Source organism: Panthera pardus, unplaced genomic scaffold, assembly GCF_024362965.1.
Source record: "Panthera pardus isolate Hobbes unplaced genomic scaffold, ASM2436296v1 HiC_scaffold_11, whole genome shotgun sequence".
Lineage (NCBI taxonomy): Eukaryota > Metazoa > Chordata > Mammalia > Carnivora > Felidae > Panthera > Panthera pardus.
The window spans coordinates 9,622,570-9,633,996 of record NW_026526666.1 but is presented as its reverse complement, the minus strand read 5'-3'; the positions used below and the strand labels follow the sequence as shown (position 1 = coordinate 9,633,996).

At 45.0% G+C, this 11,427-nt stretch overlaps 1 long non-coding RNA gene across 1 annotated transcript; it reads left to right on the top strand.

Annotated features, from left to right (window-relative positions):
- Window positions 1-40: 40 nt before the first annotated feature.
- Window positions 41-7,084, top strand: LOC109272096 (uncharacterized). Its single transcript, XR_002082285.1, has 3 exons — window positions 41-335; window positions 4,867-4,971; window positions 7,037-7,084. It is a non-coding gene; the product is annotated as an uncharacterized LOC109272096 (long non-coding RNA).
- The last annotated feature ends 4,343 nt before the right edge of the window (window positions 7,085-11,427 follow it).

Here is an 11,427-nt window from a genome sequence, read left to right as displayed (position 1 = left end):
CACAAATCACAATATTTGCTCTTACATGAGCCACCGACGGATTACATTATCTCCCTCTGTTTTTTCCAAATGAAGAATAACGTGACTAGGAACTAGAGATTCCGGAAACCCTGGGAATCCTCAGGAGTGAGCTGGGTTAGTCTTTTCCTGCGGGACCAGGGTCCATGGGGACAGAGAATAAGCACAATACATCCGAGAAGATCCCGGTGCACCTCAGCAAGACCCTTCCCCGATCCGGGGCTTTGGGCTGTGATCACACAAGAATCCCACCATGGACCCCCTCTGAAAAGACACCCTTTCCTGTGTCTTCTGAATCCTCAAGGGCTCAAATACAGGTACATGGAAAATGGCTCTTGGATCTGATCCAAAATAATTAGCCAAACTGGGGAGTAGCAGATGAAACAGATTGGCCATAAATCGATCATTCCTGAGTCTGAGTGATAGCTATACGTGGGGAGCCACTGTAGTATTCTCTAATCTTTTGTATATTTTGGAAATTTTCTGTAATGAAGTTTTTTTTTTTTTTTTTTTTGTAAACGCTGCATTTGAGTAATCTGGTGTAATTTTTCTGAGGAATAATTTGGTATTATACATTCAAAACTCTTTAAAATGTGTAAATCCTGTGACTCAGAAATCTACTTCGAGGAATTTATCCTTAGGGAATAATCATGAATGTGTGAAAAGATTTATCTACTGGAATATTCACCACAGTCTTGTTTATAACAGTGGGGGGAGAAGGAAACAATCTAACGTTCAACAATGGAGACTGGTTAAATACATTATAGCACATATTATGAGACACTATTATGCAGTCATTAAAATAATACTGGGGCTGGTGATGGTGAGGAGACATAGTGATTTCATACACTGTCAGTGGAAACAAATTGAGTAACTTCTTTGGAAGACAAATCCTTACTATCCCTCATCATTTAAAATGTGCATATACGGTTGACCCTTGAACAATATAGGTCTGAATTGCACGAGTCCCCTTATAAGAGGATTTTTATTTTCTGGCATAAACAGTGCCACACTGTAAACGTATTTTCTCTTCCTTACGATTCTCTTAATAACATTTTCTTTTCTCTAGGTGGCTTTATTGTAAGAACACAGTCTATAATACATATAACATACAAAGGGTGTGTTAATTGACTGGTTGTGTTATCGGGAAGGCTCCCAGTCAACGGTAGGCTGTTAGTAGTTAAGTTCTCATAGAGTCAAAGCTACACATAGACATTTGACTGCATGGGGGTCAGTGCCCCTGATCCCCATGTTGCTCGAGGGTCAACTGTACTTTGATCCAGGAATTAAAATTTTAAGAATTCTTTCCATTAATAGACAAAATGGATATACGAGATTGATTTCGGTGTATCTAGCAGGAAAAAAAAAGTGGAAATAATATAAATGTTGACAAATGAAGACTAACTAAATAAATAAAGGTGTTCCGTTCCATACAAAAGAATACTTCACAGGCATTATCGTTTATAGTGATAATTATAGCTGACATTTTTTAGAGCTTACTCTGAGCCAGGCACTGTGCTTTGCACATGTTAGTTTATTTAATGCACCGATAGGAAGGCATCTCTGTAATGTTAGCTATTGCTTATAAGAAACTGCTCCAAAACGCAGTGGCCTAAAGCAGTGAGCATTTGTTTTTGTTAGGCTGACTTCCGGTTGACCCTGTAGTCAGACGTGGGTTGGGTAGGCAGTTCTGCTGATCTTGGGGGCGTTCGCTCACATGTTTGGTGGTCAGCCAGTGTAGGCTGGGTTAGGATTGACATGGCTGGGACAATAACCCCCCGTGTGGACTTTCAACAGGCTAGCCCGAGCTTGCTCACATGGCAGTGGCAGAATTTCACAAGACAGGAGAGGCCAGCAAGGCTTCTCAAGGCTTGGAGTGAGAACTAACACACCAAAACTTCCATCACATTCTAATGGCCAAAGCAAACCCTAATTCAAGGGGTAGGGAAATAGCCCCCCTCCCTTGATGGGAATAGCTTCAAAGTCTAGTTGCAAGAGGAAATATGAGAAGGAAGAGAATAATTGGGACCATCTTTGTAAGCATTCTACCACATTGCTGAGGTGCACACAGTGTGTGTGTTGTGCTCCTGTCTGTCCAACAAAAGATAAGACATGAAATGCGTTGTCTCACACACATACGCAAACAGACCTGTGTGTAAGTGGAGGATTGCTGTCACGCGCACAAAATTACCGTTCATTACGGTTACCTTGGCGAAAAGAGCTGGGATATGGGATGAGAGACTTTTTTTTTTTAAGTTTATTTATTTATTTGGAGGGGGGAGGGGCAGAGAATAAGGGAGAGAGAGAATCCCAAGCAGGCTCCACACTGCCAGCGCAGAGACGGGCTGACGGCTCCGTCTCAGGAACCATGAGATCATGACCTGAGCTGGAATCGAGAGTCCGACTCTCAACCGACTGAGCCACCCAGGCGCCCCGAAAGATTTTTTATTGAACAGTCGTATGCTGTCTGAATGGTCTTACCACGTGAATAAATTCATGTTGTAATTAAAAAGACTAGTTAGCAAAATTAAAAGATCTCAAAAAAGGAAGTAAGAAATATATAGAACCGAATGAAAATTAAAATACAGCATACCAGAATTTGTGGGATGCGGCAAAAGCAGTGCTAAGAGGGAATTTATAGCCCTAAACGCTTACATTAGGAAAGAAAAGGTCTCAAATCAAAATTAAAAGAGAACATATGGCAAAAAATCATCTTATATAACAACACTTAAAATATGAAAATGTTCATAAAATATTTATAGTGAAAATATGCAGGTTGCAAGCAGCATAAATTATAATATAAAAATTTGAATATTAAAAAGTCTGGCATAATGCATGCCAAGATATTAGTAATATTAATACTTGGATCATGAGATCGCGGTGTTTTTTTCCATTTTCTTCTTTGCGATTACCATATTTCCTACTTTTTCTGCAATTTACATTTATTATTATTTCCTTCAGAATACAGAATGAAAGCACCATTTTTTTTAAAAAAAGGAGCTCAGTTTAAGGATCTCAGGAAGAGCTTCAGACCTCACATTCATGGCTGTTCTTTCCAGAAGCTTCAAAATACCAAGGCAAGGATTACAAGTTCTACAGCAGTTTGGCCAGGGGAGACCTGTGCTCAAGTTTAGGTCCAAATTTTAGTCATTCTCTCCTTTCCCCTTCACACAGTATGGGAGAATGGAATTAATAGGCCCACTTAACAAACAGATAAGGAGACAGAGACCCAGGTGGGGCTGAACTCAGGTGATCTCACTCCGAAGTCTCCATTTGCCCTGTGACACGAGAATGACGGGCTTGGGATGATGGATCCAGGCTGACTTCTCCGGGGCAGTGATATTCAGCCTGAGATAAGGTCAGTATCACCACCTGTGCTGGACCCAGAAAGCCTTGAATCCTCAGCAATTTTGAAGGAACACACCTTCAGATATCATGGCGCAGGAGAGGAAGGAGAAGTACTTGTTTGGGTCTCAGTTTTAGCATTGGCTGGCATCTGTGACCATGGATAAGGTATTTGCATCTCTGAATCCCTGTTTTCTCATCAGGAAAAAGAAGTTCGATTAGCCGATGACTTGTGATTTTTTTTTTTTTTTAACATAAACCTGGAACACAGAGCTGGGCAGTTATAAAATCTTGCCGTTTGCTCTGCCCTTCTCCTACATCCTTCTTTGATCACGGTGCTGGTAACATCCCGCCAGGAACCCCAAGGATCTGCAAACCAGAGTTTGAAAACTTCTGTTCTAGGTGATTTCTGAGATCCCTTCCAGATGCGAAGTTGTAGGATATTAACTGGGAGTAAGGACCTCCCACCCATTTTGTGTATGAAGGGCAGTAGGTCTGAGAACATGCTGTTATCAATAACAATACCATTCGGCAGCAACTCCAACCTCCTTGTTTGTTTTTTTAAGTTTATTTATTTTTGAGAGAGACAGAGCATGAGTGGGGGGAGGGCAGAGAGAGGGAGACAGAATCTGAAGCAGACTCTAGGCTCCGAGCTGTCAGCACAGAGTCCGACGCAGGGCTCGAACCCACAAACTGCAAGATCATGACCTTGAGCTGAAGTCCTTTAACTGACCCAGCCACCCAGGTGCCCCCACTCCAACCTTCTTGTAAGGTGCCTTCCTGAACCAAAGAGACCAAAAACCTAAAGACTACATTTTGCAGATTCTTTGCAGCTAGCATTCCATATGCACCCCAGGTCCTCCAAGCCAGGACACCTACAGGAGACTCGGAAGGCAAAGGGGACAACGGGGGTCAGTAGCCACATTCTAGGAGATCGGATCTCCCAGTGAGGGTGGTGGCAGAGGGATTGGGCTTGGCTTTTCTGGAGCAGCAGGGACGATGGTTCCTGTGGCTAGCATCAGAGGTGCTGGGTGGCCAGCAAGGGCAGCAATAGGTTTCCCAGAACAGTCCAGAGTTCTGTTTGGTTATTTCCCGTGGCAGCATAATTCGTGGATTTGTAGCCTCCAAGCATGACTTGAGCCCCTTCTGGGAATCTACAAGCTAAGTAATACCCTGTAGTGAAGCCCTTTCTGCTTAATCTGCCCTCGATTGTGTTGCCTGAATACGGTGGCCAAGAAACACCAGAGCAGACTCTAAGATGGCCCTTATCAACATGCCTGGCCCTTATCCTTCTTGGCTGCCTCCCTACCTCCTCCCTCTGCATTCCTCCTCCAGTCCCTCCAGATGGGACTCGCAGAGTCTCACTACACCCACCACACTAGTTACACCTTTGCAGGCACAGACTCCAGACTCCGATACTCCTGACTGTTCTGAGTTTGAATTCCAGTTCTGCTGCTTCAGACAGTACAAACTTATGCAAATTCCTTAATCTTTTCATTTCAGATTCCATATTTGCAAAGTGAAGGTCATAACACTACGAACCACGGGCAGTTGTAGCGATAGCCAGGAGAGACAATGCAAGAGAAGCTCATGGCAGAGTACTTGCACGTGAGAAGGGCTCAGTCACCGTCGTTGGTGTTATTATTACCTTTGGCTTCAGCACCCCCGCCCCTGGCTCACTCATTCAATTGCAGTTGGAGGCATCTGCCTGTAATTTTATACATGACACAGAACAGAAATAAGAGTTATCTTGGTGCCAAGTGTCCAGGCTAAAAGGCAGACATGCCTCAACTCTGTACCAGTCGGAGTTCTTGGTTACAAAAGTCACAGAGACCGACTTTCAATCTTCAGTTGGGAAGGACGTTTGCTGGAAAGATACAGGGAGCTTTTAGAACCCACAGGTGATGGGAGAACCAGGCTTTAAAAATGAGAAGACATTAAGCACATCCAGACAGCCAGGACAAGCATCCTCTATCAGCTACTCTCTGATGCTACTGGAAGTGAGCTTTAGCTGTCCCTTCCTCTTAACTCACCTTCTCCAGATCCAAAGTGGCAGGCAGGAGCACCTGACTGGCCCAGCACTGTCCTGTGCCTGAACTTGCAGCCAAGGTGCGGGGAGAGACAGCACCCAGTTATGGGTTTTCTGCAGCAGAAAATGGGGCATTGCTCCCACCAAGATGATACTCGCTGGGTGCGATGGTTAATTTTATGTGTCAACTTGACTGGATCACGAGATGCCCAGATATTTGGCTAAACGTTATTTCTGGGTGTGTCTCTGAGGATGTTTCTAGATGAAATTAGTATTAAAATCGGTGGAACTCAGTAAAGCGATTTGCCCTCCCTACATAGGTGGGCATCACCAAGGGCCTGAATAGGACAACAGGGTGAGGAAGGAAGAACTCAGCCCATCCTGCCTGGTTGCTTGAGCGGGGACATCAGTCTTCTGTTCTCAGTCTTCCTGGGTCTCTCTCAGGCCTTCACACTTAGAGTGGAATCTATACCTTCAGCAACCTTGGCTCAGCCTTCAGAGTCAGATTGAATTACACCATCAGCTCTCCTGGGCCTCCAGCTTGCAGACAGCACATCATGGGACTTCTCAACCCCAGCGATTATGTGAGCCAATTCCATTCCTCATAATAAATCTCTTCCTGTATATATATGTGTTATTGGTTCTGTTTCTCCAAAAGACTCTGACTAATGTACTGGGAACCTCCCAAAACCAGAGAGGAGAATTGGATGGCGGACACTTTATTCGTCGGAGTCCTTCCGAGAAACAGAACCAATAGGATGTGCACGTACACGTATGTAGAGAAAGCAATTCATTACAAGGAATTGGATCGTGCAGTCATGGAGGCCGACAAGTTCCAAGACCTATGGAGTGAGCCAGCAAGTCGGAAATCGAGGAGACCCAATCGTATAAGTTCCAATCTGGAGGCCACAGCCTCAAGACTCAGGAAGACTGGATGTTTCAGTTCAAGTCCAAAGGCCAAAAAAAGAAGTTGATATCCCAATTTGAAGCCAGGCAGGCAGGAAGAATTCTTTCTTGCTCAATAGAGGGTCAATCTTTTAGTTCTATGTGGTCCTTCAACTGATTAGATGAAGCCCACTGACTTTAGGGAGGGCAATCTGCTTTATTCATTCTAACAATTCAAATGTTAATATTACCCAAAGACACCCTCACAGAGACACCTAGAATAATATCTGACCAAGTATCTGGGCACTCCATGGCACAGTCAAGTTAACATGTACGATTAATTATAACAGACAGTAATCCCAATGTCTGTTAAGATTCTTCAAGAGGACAGAAGTAGCTCATCAGAGCTACTGACAGGTCTGGGACACCAACTGGGCCTTCCAGGAGACACAGAGCCCTTGAAGTCTGCAGTGACATCATGGCTAAGGACAGGCTGAGTCATGGGAGAAGCTGTTGGTCCAAAGAGTAGACCCCAGAATGACAAAGTTTTGAAAATTTTGGTAGATGAGAAAAATGTACAAATTATTTTCCACAGCAAGTCCCTCCTGGGCCAGCTTCCCTCCCTGGGTGTGATGTGGAAGGATTAGAAACATTTTCTGTCCTCACCGGTCTGGCATCCTGATCAGGCTTTGTAATAGCCCAATTTATTGTGAAGCACCTGTTCCAGACTATTTATTAACACCCATTTGTCCCCATTAGGATGCATTTCTACTCGAGAGTCTTGCCATCGGAAGACCCATGTCTTTAAATTTTTTTTTTTTAACGTTTATTTTTGAGACAGAGAGAGACAGAGCACGAACGGGGGAGGGTCAGAGAGAGAGGGAGACACAGAATCTGAAACAGGCTCCAGGCTCTGAGCAGTCAGCACAGAGCCCGACGCGGGGCTTGAACTCATGGACTGCGAGATCATGACCTGAGCCGAAGTCGGCCGCTTAACCAACTGAGCCACCCAGGCACCCCATGACCCATGTCTTTATATGATGTGCTGAGCCTTGTCATTCTCTAGACAATTGGTGTTGATGTCACCTGAAAATACCAATGTGTTAACATACTTTCTTCCTCTCGTAATAAACCTTGGACACAGTGCATCAAAAAGGCCTTCAAAATGCTACATTTCCCACGTCACCAAGCTTTTCAAAGATGGACCAGCCTCCATTCTGAGCAATTTCTGGAAGAACATATCGTCTGAGCCTCCTCAAATTAACCAATTTCTGCAAACAATGCGTTCTCACTGGTGGATATTGTCATTTATACTTCCTTGTTTTCAGATCACAAAAATTAAAAATGACAACCTCCAGAGGAAAATTTGCCAAATTCCATGAAACCTGTTCTATCATTTGGTCAAATTAAGTAGAAAATTGTATCCTCCAACCGGGACTGTAACAGCCAGTTTCATGGATTAAACCGTTCTCGGAAAAAGAGCTTTCCCCACCCCAGAGAATGAATAAACTCAATCGGGTGTGAGGTTTTTAAAGCTCCCCTTGAAATTTTAAAGAGGGTTATTATTTTTTTTTTTTTTGCTACGTATATGCAATTTTAATTCTCTAAAATGAAACTGACAATTTTTGAAAATTCAAACTACCAAACCATGCCTTCTTTCTACCAGTGAAGCTTAGTTCTTCTGGATCACGGTCATATCTATATTTTTCTGTTATGACGTCAATGTCATTTGCCGGCAAATGTCCCCCTCACTGGCACCTGAAGGCAAGGAAATGGGTAATAATAAATGAGACTAAGTGGTGACAAAATAATCTCCTGACTCCCCCACAGCCAAATCCCAGGAGCTCTTCCTCCCTCTTCTCCACACAGGGTCCCAGGCCACATTTTGCCTGTCTCGGGGCTTGCCCCCCTGTGTTGGTGGCAACTGTTGTCACCCTAGTGGAGGCAGCCTGGTCACCCCTGGCAGATGTCAATGTCCACATTCATCCTCCGTGCCCTGGCCACAGCTCCAGGCTCAGTCACTACACTGAGGTGGGAGGAGGCTTCTCTCTCTAAACCAGTGGCACGATTCTAATTGTTTTAGACGCCATCTTGGGAGATTTCACACTCTAATTAATTTTCCTACGACACCCCACTATTTTCAACCTTTTGTGTGATTTGCACTTCCAAAGTAATAATGTTGAAAATATTGATAATCATCGTCGCCATGTAATAAGCCCCTTTTACGAGGCCCAGACACAGTGTTGAGCACTTCACATGGATTATCCCTGTTGAGGTTTCTGATGGCTTGCTACGTTCTTGCTTGCTAGGGTTGTGGCTAGGAACAGGCACTTTTTGAATCAAGCCGTGCAGTCAGGTCTCTGCCGGGGGTATCTCCACCTGTGTGACCCACAGATTCCCCAGACTCAGCAGTCTCCTGGTCTGCAGATCACGGTGGCCTGCAGTCTTCCCCGACCCCACCCACCCCACCCCCACCAACCTTCCTCCTGTTCCCAGAACTGAGCTGTAGCACTTTGAGTTTCTCTGACTTCAGAATGACTCTCCTTCCCACCTCTAGAGACAGAAAGGCAGAACTTGCCCCTCCGCTCTGCTTTCATCTCAATTCACTCGCCGATGAAGCTCCTGGTGATGATCCTGCCAAGACCAAAGCCCTGGGCCAGGCTTCCATAATAAGACCCTCTTCATCTGTGGTCTGAAAGTACCCAAGGTCTGTTGAAAATTCTTTTCAAAATAAGGTAATTGGTTTCACTTAATACCTTCTTTATTCTTAAGAGGATAGGATTATTTCATTCTATTCTTGGCTTGGGAAGAGCCACTTCACCCTGGTGCAGGGTCCTGATCCCAACCCAGAAGCTGCCATCTCTGGGAGGCCTCAGGTTATGGACCATTTGAACACCAAGCTGCCTAGAGAGAAAACTATAGATACACTATGCGTTTTCAAATGGATGTGGATGTTGTTGTGACTAATACAATGCAGTGTACTTTATAAGTTTTATTGAATTATGGTAGCCTTTTATCACTACTGGATATATGTTTTGTAATCAGTAGATACTAAAAGTACAGCTTTGACCATATGAGAATGTTCTACGTATCCGACGTTAAGAGTGGAGTCTTTTTACTTTAAAAACCTGGAAACTCCTGACGTCACGGGGAAAATGCTGGAGGAGAGGTCGGATATGGTGTCTGGGAGTGCCATCCTGCACAAATCACGTTCTTTCCCTGGACCCCAGGATCCTCATCTGTAATCTGATGGGGGTTGGAAGAGATGGCCTCTAAGCCTCAGCACTAAAATTTTATGAGTTTAAAATCACTCTCCTCTAGCTACGTGAAGATGAATATTTATAGGAGTGCCTGCTACTTTGAAAGGAAGGAAACTATATAGACGTGCTCCATACATAAAACCAACGGCAAGTTCGGACCTGTTAGTTTTTCTATCATACTTTATTTTTGCCACTTGCACCCCGCCTCGAACATCTTCACTTTTCCTATCATCACTGGCTGTTTGGAGACAACCCTCTCCTTCATTTTCAGCATCCTGTATCTGTCTTGCACGATTTATTAATGTGGGTATTTTCTCAGCCCCTATAAGGTGGTTGTTATTACCTCTCTCCATCATTTATCCACTTCGCTTGCTTGGTTTTATTTTTGTTTTCCATGCCTTCCAAGCCCTCGCCTGGAACAGATCTCTCTCTCTCTATTACTAGAGTCTTCACATTCTGTTCTGAGCCAATGTCCTCTGTCACCCTCTTACCATCTTAAATTCATCAGTGGGAGTTGTAATTGCAAACACTCCAACTGTTGCTTCAATATTTGCCCCTTTCCTACAACAACTAATTTCAAAAGAATGAGATTCGCACCGTTGGGTAATGTGTTCGTGTGCCCCCCACCGGTCGTGCCTTTGTGTGGCGCTGGGAGAAGAGGGAGCTTTCCAGGCCCTCCATCACCTTTGTGTCTCCACTCTCCCACTCCACTCCTCACCCACGCCATCTTCCTCGGCACCGACCAATCAGAATGCCTCTTTATGTCTGGACAACCAATCAGAAGACGTCCTCATTCCAACCATTTACTGAGTTTCTGTTCCAGGTGGGGGGCGGGGCGGGGGGAAGCGCCTCTGAAAAGAAAAGGCAGAAGCTTCAGGGTTTCAGCTCAGGAACGAATCTGTAGGTGAGGAGGACGGCACACCGTAAATTTTATCTTCTCTTTGGTGAAAGAAGAGAGGGAAGTCTTAAGCCCTCCCAAGTGATGGAGCACTTAAAATTCTTCTCTGTTTGGAAAAGATTATTGCTGCCATCCCCAGGAGGGACAGGGCTACCCATTTAATACTACAGCTCAATCATGAACCCACACTGTTTCTCGTGGATTACTTCAGCACGGCTAAGGCAGGCTGGAATTTTCCATTAGGCTTTGTTAAATACTAAGGGATAATAGAAAGGAAATGCACAAAGAAAATATCAGAAACATTTTTTTTTTTTTTTTCAAATCCAGAGGGAGGGGAAAAGGAGTACGTATCTTATTGTTGCTGTTTTAAGAGCCTAGCCCTGTCCCTCTTCTCTCTGAAGTGGTTACTCTGCAGCCCCAAGAGAAGAGAAGGCGCTAAAGGCCCCTTGCGTGAATGTCTTGCATCCCAACTTCCAAACTGCCTCACCTCTTCCAGACGAGGAAGCCTCGGGAAGGTAGCAGAGTCTTAACCTGCTAGCTCACAACCATCACTGGCTCAGCAGACACTTCCGCCCCCTCATATCTGTGCTGGCACAGAAATGGAAGTGCAGTGTGGCCCCACTCCTACCCCCCAGGTTTGTACTCACCGGTGCGGGAGGCCCACCGACACATCACCGGTTCCACTGCAGGATCATAGTCATGTAGCGCAGAGAAGTGCTACTGCGTCAGACTCAGAGGTCCGGGAAGAATTTCTGGAGTCCCGCGGGCTTGAGATGAGATGCGAAAGGTGAGTGAGATTTGCTGGATTTTAAAAAGAAAAAGGAAGGGGGCACCTGGGTGGCTCAGTCGGTTGAGCATCCGACTTTGCCTCAGGTCGTGATCTCACGGTTGGTGGGTTCCAGCCCTGCATCGGGCTCTGTGCTGACGGCTCAGAGCTTGGAGCCTGCTTCGGATTCTGTATCTCCCTCTCTCCCTGCCCTCCCCCCGCCCTC